Below are 15429 nucleotides of genomic sequence, written 5' to 3'. Positions count from 1 at the left end.
CTACTACCGGCTTAATATTGAACCTACAGGGTCACACCATAAAAAGAGAATGATTTAATGGTGGAGAAATTAATTAATAATGGCTGATAATTATTTATTTATGAAATAAATAATTAATTGGCAAATTTAATAATTGATTAAATGAGATTTAATTGATTATAAATTAATTAAGAAAAGTTCTTAATATTATTAATTAAGAATTTAATTTTTGGAAATTAAATCAAGAGAGAGAATTATTTCTAAAGTGTTTAGAAAAAGGATTAATAATTAAAAGGTGTTTTAATTATTAATGAGAATAATAAATGGGTTAATAATAATAATATTTTATGGGAAAATTTCAGCTGAAAATTTTGCCTATAAATATACTATTATAAACCCTATTTTTATTCTAACCCCAACCCAAAATTTTTGAAAAAACCTAATTCTCTCCACCTCCTTCTCCTCCTTAACGTCGTTTTCTTGGTGGATACCGGTGGAGTGCTTCACGTTTGAGGATCAGCTGCTAAGGATCTCTGATCGTTGCTTTTGGATCGCTATTAAAGGTTAGTAATCGATTCATATGTTTTAATCACGATTTATATGCTTTTATTTGGATTTTATATGTGTAAAAGTATTTTACCATGCCTCCGCTGCGATATAAATCCAACAATGGTATCAGAGCATAGGTTGTATGCATATAGATCTGTGGTAAAAATTTCAGAATTTTATGTGCTTGTATGAATTAATTATGTTTTTTACAAGTTATATCATGGATTAATTTTGTCTGATGAGAAATCGTTTCTCAGAATAATTTTGAATGTTGATCTGGGTTTTACAAGTGTTGTAGATCGTCTGGGTATTTTTTTCATAATTTTATGATGTATAGATTTTTTATTATGAATTTTTGAAGATCTTGCAATTAAATTCGTAATTAAATAATCATATATATATATATATATAATTCTTTAGTACGTATATATATATATCTGTTGTGTTGGTTGCTGCACTGTTGAATGCACGGAAGAGAAGACACAGAAGTCAGGTACGGCTGCACGGAGTTTGAGAAAGATAGACACGGCGGCAGCTGCAGGCGCGTGTAGCGCACGCGCGCGCGGGAGGGTGTGGCGCATTCCGGGAATGCATTACACACTGTGGCGCATTCACGGAGTGCGTTACACCTTTTAATGGCTTAAAACGGTTGTAACGCATTACCAGAATGCGTTACAGGGCTTGTAACGCGTTCCTGTAATGCGTTACAGCCCGTCTGTCCACATTAAATTTGATTTTTTGGGAGTTTCGTAACTCCGTTTTGGGCGTGCAATATATCGTTGGATTCGTTTTTCCGAGACGGATCTAATGGAGTGATTAAATTTTAGTTTATATAAAAGTTTTGAACTGTTTATATTTCCGAAAGTGTTTTAAAGCTGTTTTTAACTGTTTTAACTGCTTTTAAATGCTTCATGTGATACATAGAGATGTATAATGCTTAGACTAATATGCTAGATAATGTAACATGTCTACCTTGATGTTTATTCATGTTTATATATGTGATATATGCTTAGTTTATCATGCGATGATAGATTTGGGTGAAGTTAAATGAACATAAGGCGTTTGTTAGACAACCTAGTATAGTGAAATTGTTTCATAACCTTAATAATAATATTATGAATACAATCATGAGATTCTTGTGTTTATGAAACACGTAATTGAATATGAATTTTCGATATGAGAGAAAGGATGATTCTGTCAACAACAGATTTCTATCTGTAAGAAAGGGTTATTAAGTGACGCCTCTTGACAATGCTCCACCCGATCTGGGAATCATCTGATTATTGATTTGAAATATTTAATTTAAAAGGAAGAATCTCTTTATAATATGATTATGATTGTAACGTAATATAATCCCTCTAAAATTAAATAATATCAAGTAGTAATTGGCCAATGACACAACGGGCTTGTGTCGGTCATAGCCTTCCAACATGATAGAAAGTAGTTCTTATTTTTAAATCATTGTCGGTTCGTGCTACAGCCGAGGGCTTTGATTTCGAAATAAGAAATACTTGTCTATTACATAGAGATGTGTACGTTGAATTAGAATCTAAAGGTCGGTACGTGCCACAGTCGTGGGCCGTTGGAGACTGATTCAAATGTACGGATTGTTGGGTTAGACTTGACTTAGAATATTGAGTTTGTCGTGCCACAGCCGTGACTCAAGTATTCAAGAGGCTAAAGTTTGATTAGGGAATAACATAAGATGTAATTGATAAGAGTTGTCTTCCTATTGAACATTACATGGCGGTTCGTGCTATAGCCGGGGTTGTGTAATGGAATGTAGGATCCCTATTCCCATTAGCATTATGAATGCTTAATTTTTCACGTAGGGGGTTGAATAAATTAGATAAACTAGTGGGAGCCACTTATGAATAAAGACCCGATTCATATAGTGTTTTTAAAATGAAATTGAATATTTGCTAAGTGTTGTTATGTGTTTATCATTTACAGATTTACTATATACATTATGTCTTTTGCACTATCACTCAGGAGCATACTATATGCTCACAAGTTGACTGGTCCTAATTATGCTGACTGGCTTCAAAACTTGAGGATTGTTCTCAGGATTGAGAAGCTGGAATACGTGATTGACTCACCTAAGCCTACTTAACCTGCTATTGATGCACATAATGATGAACATGTTGTGTATCGTAAATGGGTAGATGATGCAAATGTTGCTCAATGCATCATGCTAGCTTCCATGAACATTGAGCTACAGAAGCAACATGAGCATATGGATGCTCACACTATCCTCATTCATCTACAAGAGTTGTATTATGTGGCAGGGAGGACAACTCGATATGAGATATCGAAGGAGCTGTTCGGTTGTAGGATGTCTGAGGGATCATCTGTGAATGACCATGTACTTAAGATGATCAATTTGATTGAACGTCTTGGACAACTTGGTTTTGCCATGGATGGGGAGTTGAGCCAAGACTTGGTCTTGCAATCGCTTCCGAGTTCGTTCTCACAGTTTGTTGTGAACTTTCACATGAATAAGTTGGATGTCAGCCTGCCTGAACTCCACAACATGTTGAAGACTGCGGAATCGAATTTTTCCCCTAAGAAGAGTTCTGTTCTTCTAATTGGTGAAGGTTCCAATCCTAAGAAAAGGAAGAGGAACCCTTCCAAGAAGAAGAAAGTAGGTGAAGAAAAGCCGGTTCCACCAAAAGCTGAAGACCCCAAGAGCAAAGTTGTTTGCTTTCACTGTAACAAGGTGGGGCACTGGAAGAGGAACTGCAAGGTTTACCTTGCAGAATTGAAGAAGAAGAAGGGTAGTGAGACTACCGCTTTTGATTCAGGTATGTTCATGATAGAAGTGAATATGTCATTAAATTAAATTTCTACTTGGGTATTAGATACCGCCTGTGGTTCTCATATCTGCAATTTGTTGCAGGGACTAAGGAGAAGTAGGACTCTTGAGGAAGAGGAGGTGATTCTACTGATGGGAAATAGAGCAAGAGTTGCTGCTAAAGATGTAGAATCATTTCATTTACATATGCCTACGGGCAAGACTATTATTTTAAATAATTGTTATTTTGTTCCTTCGATTGTGAGGAATATTATTTCTATTCCCATGTTAGACTTGGCTGGATTTTCATTTATTATTGAGAATAATGAATGTTCTATTCTTAGAGATAATATTCTTTATGGTCATGGTACTTTAAATAATGGTCTGTATAAATGTGACATAATTTACTTCAGATTGAACAAACTAATAAAAGAAAAGGGATGATGAAAATCTCACTTCATTGTGGCACTGCAGTCTCCATTTAGTAGACACGGAGAGAGGGCTGCAAATTTGCTAGGAATGGTACACACAGATGTATGTGGACCAATGTCTACGCAAGCCATGAGTGAATTTTCATACTTCATTACTTTCATGGATAATAGATCTAGATTCAGATATGTGTTTGATGAAACACAAGTCTGAAGCCTTTGAAAAGTTCAAAGAGTATAAGTATGAAGTGGAGAAACAAACCAAACATAGTATTATAATTCTTCGATTAGATCGAGGTGGTGAATACTTGAATGGAGAGTTTCTGGATTATCTCAAAGTAAATGGTATAGTCTCCCAGTGGACGCCTCCAGATTGGTATCTGAAAGGAGAAATCGAACTTTGTTAGACATAGTTCGGTCCATGATGAGCTATGCAAATCTTCCAGTATTCCTATGGGGTTATGCATTGGAAACCTCAGCATATTTACTGAATAAGGTGCCTTCCAAATCTGTTCCTCAAACTCCGTATGAGATATGGAAAGAAAGGAAACCGAGTCTTAAACACGTTAAGATTTGGGGATGTCCAGCTTATGTCAAGAAAGTTGACCCAGATAAGCTGGAATCTCGATCCGTAAAATGTAGTTTTGTGGGATATCCTAAAGAGACTTTAGGGTATTACTTTTACACCGATCATCGGGTGTTTGTCTCCAGACATGCTACCTTCTTGGAAAAGGAGTTTATCCTTGAAGGAAACAGTGGGAGCAAAATTGAACTTGATGAAGTTCAAGAAGCACAAACTACTACGGTTCAAGTGGAAACACTTGTTCAGACTGAACAACCTTCTGTGGAACAGCCCATTCGTAGGTCAGGGAGAGTGTCTCGCCAACCTGAGAGGTAATATGGCCTTGTCATTGAGAATGACAATGAGTTGTCGATCATTGATGATGACGACCCTGTGACCTATAATGAGGCTATGAGTAGTGTTGACTCAGAGAAATGGCATAGTGCCATGAAATCCGGAATGAAATCTATGTATACGGGATACAAAAGAATGATTAGAGCAGATGGCCAGGTGGAGACCTTTAAGGCCAGGCTTGTGGCAAAAGAATTCAAACAAAGGCAATGTATTGACTTTGATGAAATCTTTTACCTGTAGCCCTGTTATAATCAGTTCGGATTTTGCTTGCGAATGCTGCTTACTACGACTATGAAATCTGGCAATTAGCCAGATGGTTTTCTTTCCAAGAGAAATGAAAACCTAGTGTGTAAGCTCCTGCGAACCATATGTGGTTCAAAGCAAGCTTCTCGTAGATGGAACATCCGTTTTGATGAGACAATCAAAGAGTTTGGTTTATGAAAAATGTAGATGAACCATGTGTCTACAAAAGGGTTAGTGGGAGCGCGATAACATTTCTTGTGTTGTATTGAATTAGAGTTGACACACATAACAACATAGCAGACCCACTCACAAAGCTACTTTATGAAAGTCACTTTGATCGTCATAAAGATAAGATGAGTATTAGATACCGGAGTGATTGGCTTTAGTACAAGTGGGAGATTGAAAGGAATATGTCCTAAGTCCAATCATGTATTAGGATTTAAGAATACCTTTTTATGTAATCTGTTTTGATTTCATTGATATTAATAAAAGACTTGTTTTGTTTTTATTACGGGCTCTATCTATTTAAGTGTTTAAATAAGATATACCATGGTTTAGAGTAAAGCTTTTTATGGATTATGATGAGATCATAATAGTGAGACCTAAAAGATGATAACTCTAAACTTAAATAGTTCCTGATCATAGGATTACTAACTTGTAATTAATAATCCGCAAAGATCGGTACATACTATGCTTGCTTCATTATAAGGATGTCTGTTCTCATAGACATTTGTGTGGTGACACTATAGCTAGTATGTAGGTGCTTATTATAGAATAAGTTCACTGAACATGACTCGCACAGCTGAACAACTGATGGAGTTCACTCACGTGTCAGCAGTTGTTCACATAGTGATAGTTGTACAAGTATCCTTAGACTTGAGGTCATCATAGTCATCTTGTGTACACTGAACTATGCTTTGGTTTAGTTCTTAGTCTCCAGGGACAATTATTAGGGCTCTACTGGGTATAGGAATTTGTACACGAAGATAGTGTATGATCAATAAAGGATCTACCCCTTCCAGTGAAGGAAGCGAATGTTCAAGGCTGATCCACTTATGCTAGTTCAGGAATCTCTGGCCAGAGTGAATGAAATTAGAAAGGAGTTTCTAATTTGCATAGAACTAAGCATAGTAAATGGTAAGCAAGTGATTAAATTAGATAGGCTTGACACGAGATCTATGCCTTGTATTTAATCAGGACATTGTAAGGTAGAAGGAGTTTATTGTACGGTAACTATTCATTGAATAGGTTCTTGGTATTCTAAGCAGTGAATTCATATTATCCGGATAGTCGCGATATACTGAGAAGTATCCCTCACGATGTAGAATAAATATGATTAATTAATTAATCATATTTAATAAATTAGAGAATTTATATAAATTATGATAAAATAGTTTTATTATTATTTATTTCTACTACCGGCTTAATATTGAACCTACAGGGTCACACCATAAAAAGAGAATGATTTAATGGTGGAGGAATTAATTAATAATGGCTGATAATTATTTATTTATAAAATAAATAATTAATTGGCAAATTTAATAATTGATTAAATGAGATTTAATTGATTATAAATTAATTAAGAAAAGTTCTTAATATTATTAATTAAGAATTTAATTTTTGGAAATTAAATCAAGAGAGAGAATTATTTCTAAAGTGTTTAGAAAAAGGATTAATAATTAAAAGGTGTTTTAATTATTAATGAGAATAATGAATGGGTTAATAATAATAATATTTTATGGGAAAATTTCAGCTGAAAATTTTGCCTATAAATATACTATTATAAACCCTATTTTTATTCTAACCCCAACCCAAATTTTTTGAAAAAACCTAATTCTCTCCCCCTCCTCCTCCTCCTTAACGTCATTTTCTTGGTGGATACCGGTGGAGTGCTTCACGTTTGAGGAGCAGCTGCTAAGGATCTCCGATCGTTACTTTTGGATCGCTATTAAAGGTTAGTAATCGATTCTTATGTTTTAATCACGATTTATATGCTTTTATTTGGATTTTATATGTGTAAAAGTGTTTTACCATGCCTCCGCTGCGATATAAATCCAACAGGTTTTAATTTTACATCTATAATTAGATATCTGGAGCCTCTAACCAGAGACTTATTTACCGCAAGATATGCAGATTGTCATTTTGACGAGTCTATGTTTCCTCCCTTAGGGGGAGATAAACATTCAAATAAAGTTAATCCTGACATAACATGGAATGCATCAGGATTATATTTTCTAGATCCACGAACCGGTCAATGCGAACTTGAAGTTAAAAGAATTATTCATATACAAAATATCGCAAACCAAATGCCTGACGTATTTAACGATTCTAGAAATATAACTAAATCTCATATACCTGTAGTAAATACTCCAGCTAGAATAGATATACCAATTCAAAAATCAGATACAAAAGAATTGGTTACAGAATCAAAGCCACGCCAGAAGCGTGGTAGACCGGTCGGTGCAAAAGATGTTGCACCATGAAAAAGAAAAATAAAGAAAATTGCCCCTAAAGTGGCACATGCTCCAGAAGAAGCAAATACCCCTAAAGTGGTTTTATCTCCTGAAGAGATTCCAGTCCCTGAAGATACGGGATTAAACAATCATGAAATTTGAATAAATTATGTGCATGACATGAAATTATGGGATCGAAGTAAAGCCATAATCGATGATGTATTTGTGTATTCCGCAGCATTGGATGTAGACATAAATTTTGATCCTGAACCACAAAGTGTGGATGAATGTCGTCGAAGAAAAGACTGGCCAAAATGGAAAGACGCAATCCAAACAGAATTAAATTCATTGCGTAAAAGAGAAGTATTTGGACCTATTGTTCAAACACCAATTGGTGTGAACCCTGTTGGGAATAAATGGGTATTCATAAGAAAACGAAATGAAAAGAATGAAATTATGAGATATAAAGCCCGACTTGTAGCACAAGGATTTTCTCAATGGCCTGGCATTGATTATCAAGAAACATACTCTCTAGTGATGGATGGAATTACTTTTCATTTTATATTAGGTATGGCATCTAAAGAAAAATTAGAAACACATCTTATGGACGTCGTTACTGCATATCTGTATGGTTCACTTGATAGTGAAATATTTATGAAAATCCTAGAAGGGTTAAAAATGGATGAGTTCAAGAAACCTCATCATATATACTCCATTAAACTTCAATGATCGTTGTATGGATTGAAACAATCTGGTCGTATGTGGTATATCAGACTTAGTCGTTATTTACAAAAATATGGGTATATTAGTAATTGAATTTCTCCATGTGTTTTTATCAAAAAATCGCAATCTGGTTTTGTGATTATTGTTGTATATGTGTTTGATTTAAACCTTGTAGGGACAACTATGGAGGTTGATGAAGCTGTCATATATCTAAAGATAGAGTTTGAAATGAAAGATCTTGGAAGGATAAAATATTGCCTTGGTATACAAGTCGAGCACTTGTCATCGGGAATTTTCTTCCACCAATCTACATATACAGAAAAGGTTTTGAACATATTTTATATGGATAAATCTCATCCATTAACTACTCCAATGGTGGTTAGATCTTTAGAGCCTGATAAAGATATATTTCGACCACGGGAAGACGATGAAGAGGTTCTTGGTCCTGAAATCCCATATCTAGGTGCAATTGGTGCATTTATGTATCTTGCAAATAATACAAGGCCAGATATTGCATTTGCTGTGAATTTATTGGCTGGATTTAGCTCTGCTCCGATGTACATACATTGGAATGGGATCAAACATATATTTCGTTATCTTCGTGGAACAACAGACTTTGGATTATTCTTCCCGGAAAAATCAACATCTCGGTTGATTGGATATACAGACGCTGGATATTTGTTAGATCCTCATTTTGGTAAATCACAAACTGGATATGTATTTACATATTGTGGTACAACCATTTCCTGGAAATCCACGAAGCAAACTACGGTGGCAACCTCAACAAATCACTCAGAACTCATTGTAATTCATGAAGCCAGTAGAGAATGTGTTTGGTTGCGATCTATCATCAAGAATATTCGGGAATCATGTGGATTACCAGACATCACTAGAAGTCCTACCATTATGTTTGAGGATAACACTGCATGCATTGATCAACTCAAGGAAGGATATATCAAATGAGACATGATGAAGCACATTTCACCAAAATTCTTCTACACTCATGAGCTTCAAAAGAATGGTGAAATTGATGTACAACAAATTCGGTCATGTGACAACCTTGCTGATTTATTCACGAAATCATTACTGAATTCAACCTTTGAGAAATTACGACAGAACATTGGAATGCGTCGACTCAAAAATTTGTTTCAACAAAATTCAGAGAATGATTAGTTTTTTCAAGGGGAGATTGTACTCTTTTTCCTTCGTCAAAGTTTTTATCCCACTGGGTTTTTCTTTGACAAGGTTTTAACGAGGCAGTCTATGATCTATACCACAATGACAATCAAAGGGGAGTGTTGTGAATTGATTTGCCATGTGGTCAAATATTGTAATAGTAGGGCTAAACTTTAGGAGTAGGAATTTTGATAATACATTGATTGCTTTTGTTCTTCACCTTGGCTATAAATACATGGGCTTGGTGAATGTAAAACTTGCACCCAAGCATCCTAATACATGCTTTCTATCTCCCTCCGATTCATTCTTTCCCTCTTAGATTTAGTAGCCCCTTCTAATATTATTAAAGCTAGTATATTACAACAGACCTGAAATTATTTTCAAATTGTTTCAGAAAAGAATGATTATATTCTTGTAATGTAACTATGCAAGTATAAAACTATTTTACTACCAAGTAACAGAAGCAGATTCTTGAACATATTAAAATTACTTATTCTCTCAACTCTTCACCTCTGGTTTGTTCAAAACTATAAATGTAACGTAAATCCATTTGTTCTTTTAAAGTTCTGCACATGAATTTTAAAAATGCCATATTTGAGGGTATTTAACATAATTATAATTCAATTTTGGAACATAGATAATGTATTTAATACATAGAGTCATAGACTCTTGTTCTAATTATTTTAAATTGTTCAATTTTATTAAAGATAACATAATGTGTGGGGATATTTAATTAATAAAACAATTCTTAAAAAATAAACAAACTTGAATTTCTTAATTTGCTGAAAAAGGTGCCCACTTTTCTCCGTTACGGGTTACGGCCATAAACTTAAGTTGGTCTTTTTTAACAATTAATGCAAATAAAATGTTACTAGCCAAGATGCATTTCTTGCATGCTGCTTTTCTCATTTATCAACTCAAAGCATAATTAAGCGGTGAAGATGCATTTTCTTGTACGCTTGTTCCATGTATATGAGTTCTAATATAAAGCTACCAATTACAGAGTGCAAGGACCATATGCACCCGTTTGCGTCAATCCTTCATTTCATCAATTGAATCAATGGATTTAATTACTATTCACACTAAATCAATATTTTTTCATAAATTTTATGCACCCATACAGCTCCATCAATTCATCAATTACTATTTTTCAAATAAATAATACATAATCTCAACTATCTTACTTAATAATATATATAAATTTACTATTATATATTTATTATCTTACTTAATAATATAGATTAAATATTATATATTTAACTCTATCTCTATGTCTCACAAATAATATATTTCTGAAAGTAAATAATAATGTATTGTAGATAATTTTATATTTTATTGATAATATTATTGATAGTTTTAGATTTTCGTTTAAAATTTCGTTGAATCATATTCTAACACGTGTTTTGATCTAAATTTATAAATTGAATTTATATTTATAAAATAGCATCATTTTTATAAAATTATAGTCATCTCAAAATCATTGTTATTCTTTAAAAATATATAAGAGAAACTTTGTAGTAATGAATTCAAAAAAAAATTGTTTCTTTTTCTGTTTCATTTTTTAAAAATTTGTGTAAAAAATGAACGCAAAAAATTATATTTAAAAGCCGTTATAATATATTAAGAGTAAAAAAAGAAAAAGCAGGTTGTGTAAGAAATGTTGTAACAGGTGCAAAAAAAAGATAAATATGTGGGGTCTATGAAATTGTCGGCCGTTGACAACTCCATCAATTATTAATGGTCTTATTAATGAATCAAAGAGCATCAACTTCTGATGCCATTGATTTGCTAGCACTGCATATTGATTTTTCCTCAGCCAATCGAGAAAGCTACTGAATCGATGAAACTACAGCCCCGGTGCATATGCTTTAAGAGCATCTCCAAGGCTCTCAAACCCTTGGCTAAAATGTATGTCTAGCTGGCAACTGAACCTTGAAAAAAAAGCCAATGTCTTCGGTTTTTACTTCTCCAACCAGCCATTCATGTTGCCTAAATTTATAGCCATCCATTCTTTGTTGGCTATATATAACCAAACACTACAGATTTCTAAGACTGTTCACGTCAGCTCCAGATGATTTCTCTATTCATGTTGTGCCTAAATTTATAGCCATCCATTCTTTGTTGGCTATATATAGCCAAGCACTACAGATCTCTAAGACTGTCCACGTCAGCCCCCGGGTGATTTCTCTATTCATGTTGTGCACCTCTGTAATACCTAAGCCTCTGTGTATCTTATTTTTTATTTATTTGTTTATTTTTAATCAAATAAATTATTTAAATATTAGTTATAATCTAGTTTTTTATAATATAAAAAGTATAATTTTAGTCATTATTTAGAAATATTAGTGTTAATATAAATGTATTTAAATTTCTTAAAATATATAACTGGGATTTCAAATCAATTGGCATTAATAGTATTTTATAAAACTTTAACTTTTATTAAAAAACATTGTTGAAAATTATATTAGACTATATTGAAAATATGGCCAACCATTATAGCCACCCCTATCGAAGCACAATATCTTACAGGTTCAACAAATTTTAGCCAACCATTATTTTATATTATAATAAACCACTATAGCTAACCCCATTGGAGATGCTCTAAGTATGTAAATTGATATTAAAATAATAGCAGGAGTCGTGGTCTAATGAGAAATGGTCTAATGAGAACTTACACAGGGTATATTTTGAAAAGGAAAATTTTTTAATTTAGTAAAAATGTGATTTTGTATAAATCAAAAATTTTAAATTTTATAAAATTACCAATACTTACGTTTTCATTTTATTTTTTTTTATTTTAGCAAAAGCCAAAAATAACTTAGAGCAACCCATTGACATGTTAGGTAAAATTGACAGGTGTCATCCAATATACCTAATATCTAAAATTTTACCCTCTCCAACCGCGTCTTTTCATTAGCTAAATTTATAGCTATCAGAAGTTCATCCTCCAAATATATTGATCCTCTCCCCACTAGCTATATCAATTCCCGCTGTTTAATTATTCTTCTTTATCTTCTCCCCTTCTATCTTTTGTACTCAGTTTTCTCCCACTATTGTTTTCTCGTTCAGAGAGGTTTGTTTTCAACTATTTTTTTATGTTTAATGTCTTTAATTTATTGTATAATTTGTTTAATTTAATCGGTGTTTCTTCACAATCTTGTCTTTGCTATAACATACATGTATGTATACTAATAATTTAGTTCTTAAAAATTGGGGATTTTATCAAATTTTTAATTCATTTTTACAAAAACGGAAGGCCTGCTTACATCTTTACTGAATGATTCATATGAATTTGAAGATTTGATGTATTCGCAACAACCCCCTCTCAATCTCAAGCTCAATCACAGAAAGAACCACCGAAAGAAGCTGTTGTGAAATCAAAAAAGGGAAAAAGGTCCAAAAATTTATTGATTGAAGAAGATATGGTACTCATTTCCGCTTGGTTAAACATTAGTATGGATCCGATATAAGGTAAAGATCAAATACATACATGTCATTGGATAGGATTTGAAAATATTTTAGCGATAATAAAGAAAGCATTGCAAGTGTTCGAACAACAAATTCGTTGTGTAATCGATTGTTGTATAAGCATGCCTGTACCTTAACAAGAATAAGACAATTTGTCAATCCTAAGTAAGTCGTATTGTTATCTTAGTTTGTATTTGTACTTGTAACACTTAAAGTCTGTAAAAATGTAAAGAGCAGACTATAGTGTTTTTTTTTCTGAAACAGTATCAAGCCTAAGGATTCTATCTGGAAGAAGATCAAGGTGATCATGCCTCAGAAGAATTTTGAAGAAGCTTGGACTTGAATAAATCTGTTTGATTAAAAATACTCTAAGTCAAGATCTTTACAAGTCACATATTTAGTGTTATAGAGAAGTCATTCGGGAACTCCAAATGACTTATCGAGAAGTCAGGAAAGCTACTAGAGAACTCAGAGAGATATTGACAAGTCAAGAAGACATGAATGTTGGAGATATCGACAAGTCATTTCTTCATTAGAGAACTCAGAGTTATCGACAAGTCTACATTCATTAGAGAACTCTGAGTTATCGATAAGTCAAAGTCCACTAGAGAACTCAGAGATATCGATAAGTCCAAATTCACTAGAGAACTCTAAGTTGTCGACAAGTCAAAGTGAAGACATGATGCTGAGAGATCTCGATAAGCCAAAGTTTCATTCGAGAACTCAGAGACCTCTATAAGTCAAATTCACTAGAGCATTAGAGATCTCGATAAGTTATTATACTTATCGAGATGTCAAGATCTCTATATGCCTAATTGGAGATCTCGAGTAAAATTCTCAAAGTACAAAATCACATACCAGTTCAATATTCAAGATAAACAATCAACAAACAATCCAAACAGCTGAATTGACAAGTCTACAAAAAGCAACTTGAAGAATGTGCAAGATCAATGGTGAAGATTAACCGACAGAAGATGATTAAAATTATCATAGGATGCTAAAGATATGCTAAGCCAGAAATGGAAGATCTACTTTTCTATAAATAGAAATGACAAGTGACAGTTTAGAAAAGCTAATAGCATGTCTTATTGTACAATGTGTAAACCAGCAGTTAACTGAATTATAAAGTTAACACTGGTCCTTCAGTCAGTGGTAACAATTTAGATAGAAATCTTGTAACTCTCTCAAGAAGAAGCTAAGCACTTTATCAACAAAGAGCCTAGAAATTTTGTAGCAAAACATTCTTAATTTTAATATAAAATTAAGTGAGTTTTGAAGATTTGTGTTCTTTATTTTCTGCAAGCTTAATTTCTGCATGAACACATTTTACTACAAGATTTAATTTACTTTGTTCAACCATAAACATTCAAGAAAATCCTTAAAACAGAAAAACACATTCACCCCCCTTTGTGTGTTATTCATTTCCTAACATCGATGGTGCACAATTAATGAAAAAGTGGCCAAATTTATTGGATTTTATAACCAAATTTGCACAAAAAATGAAAGCGGAACAAGCGAGTAAGATAAGATACTTTTTTGTTTTTCTATTTACGCTTTATTATGTGTGATAATTTTGTCATCCGTCATCTGCTTAATATGTTTTTAGTCCTCGTAAATTTCTATTTTATGTCCTCTGTCCCCTGCATTTTCAGTTCAGAGACTTATTGACATTTTACAAAAATTTTAAGACTTGTTTCCTGTATATTTGAGACTTGTGCAAATTTTTCCAACTCCTGAGAGTGTCCTCGACTAAATTAGTCTTTTGGAATTTTTTGCCAGAAGTTTTACTTGTTGGTTGATGTGATACTTTTTCTAGCTTGCCGTGATGTTTTTTCTAGTTTCACAGACCAATTTACTCTTCTATTTATTTATTTAGTACTAAAATCTTCCTATTAAATACTAATGTTATGTGAAAATATAGAATATTACTTGAAATTCAGTATCGAAAAAGGAATAAATGCTATTATCTCTAACTTGAAATTGAGGGTTCACATGTACTTATACTAAATGCGGAAGCTAGCAAGGGTGTCTTTTAAATGCTTCAGAAAAAATTATCATCCATATCTGTTATAGCTCTGCATCTAGTACCGTGTTTTGATGCTTGTTATATTGTTAGTACCATTGGCAGTAGATAGTAAATTTTCTTATAATTATCCTCAATCTATTTGAGGCACTTGGATTAGATAATCCCTTAAAAAATAATATCAAAATTTAAAAATGTATAGAAGTTTCATTGTCGATTTTATAAACCTGATCAAAATCTAAATAAAAGATAATCAGTTATCGCTTACAACTAATGCACTCAAATACAACATACTTAAGTACATGCAAGGTTAATAATACATGTTATACTCCTGTTGTGTGCTAATAACTTTTTATAATGCAGTGACACAATATTCTTTTAAACTATGTTCTTATGTTATTCATGTCTTAACAATGTAGATATATGAAGCATTAAAGATGAACGAGAAAATAATGAAAGAGAAATTTATGTTCATTCTCCACTGGAATGCACTCAGGTTTTCCCCGAAATTTCAGTCTGGTATAGACAAAAAAAATAAGCCAGCCAAGAATAAAGCGACTTCTTCACAATCTGTTGATAGCGAGGTTCCTGTAAGCCTAGAATCAGATGTAATGGACCGTCCAATTGGAAGAAAAGCTGTAAAGAAGTTACAGAGAGCTGCAAAAGAAGCAAATGAT

The sequence above is a fragment of the Apium graveolens genome, chromosome 7 (genome assembly GCF_009905375.1).
Source record: "Apium graveolens cultivar Ventura chromosome 7, ASM990537v1, whole genome shotgun sequence".
NCBI classification, from domain to species: Eukaryota; Viridiplantae; Streptophyta; class Magnoliopsida; order Apiales; family Apiaceae; genus Apium; species Apium graveolens.
Note: the sequence above shows the minus strand (reverse complement) of the source record.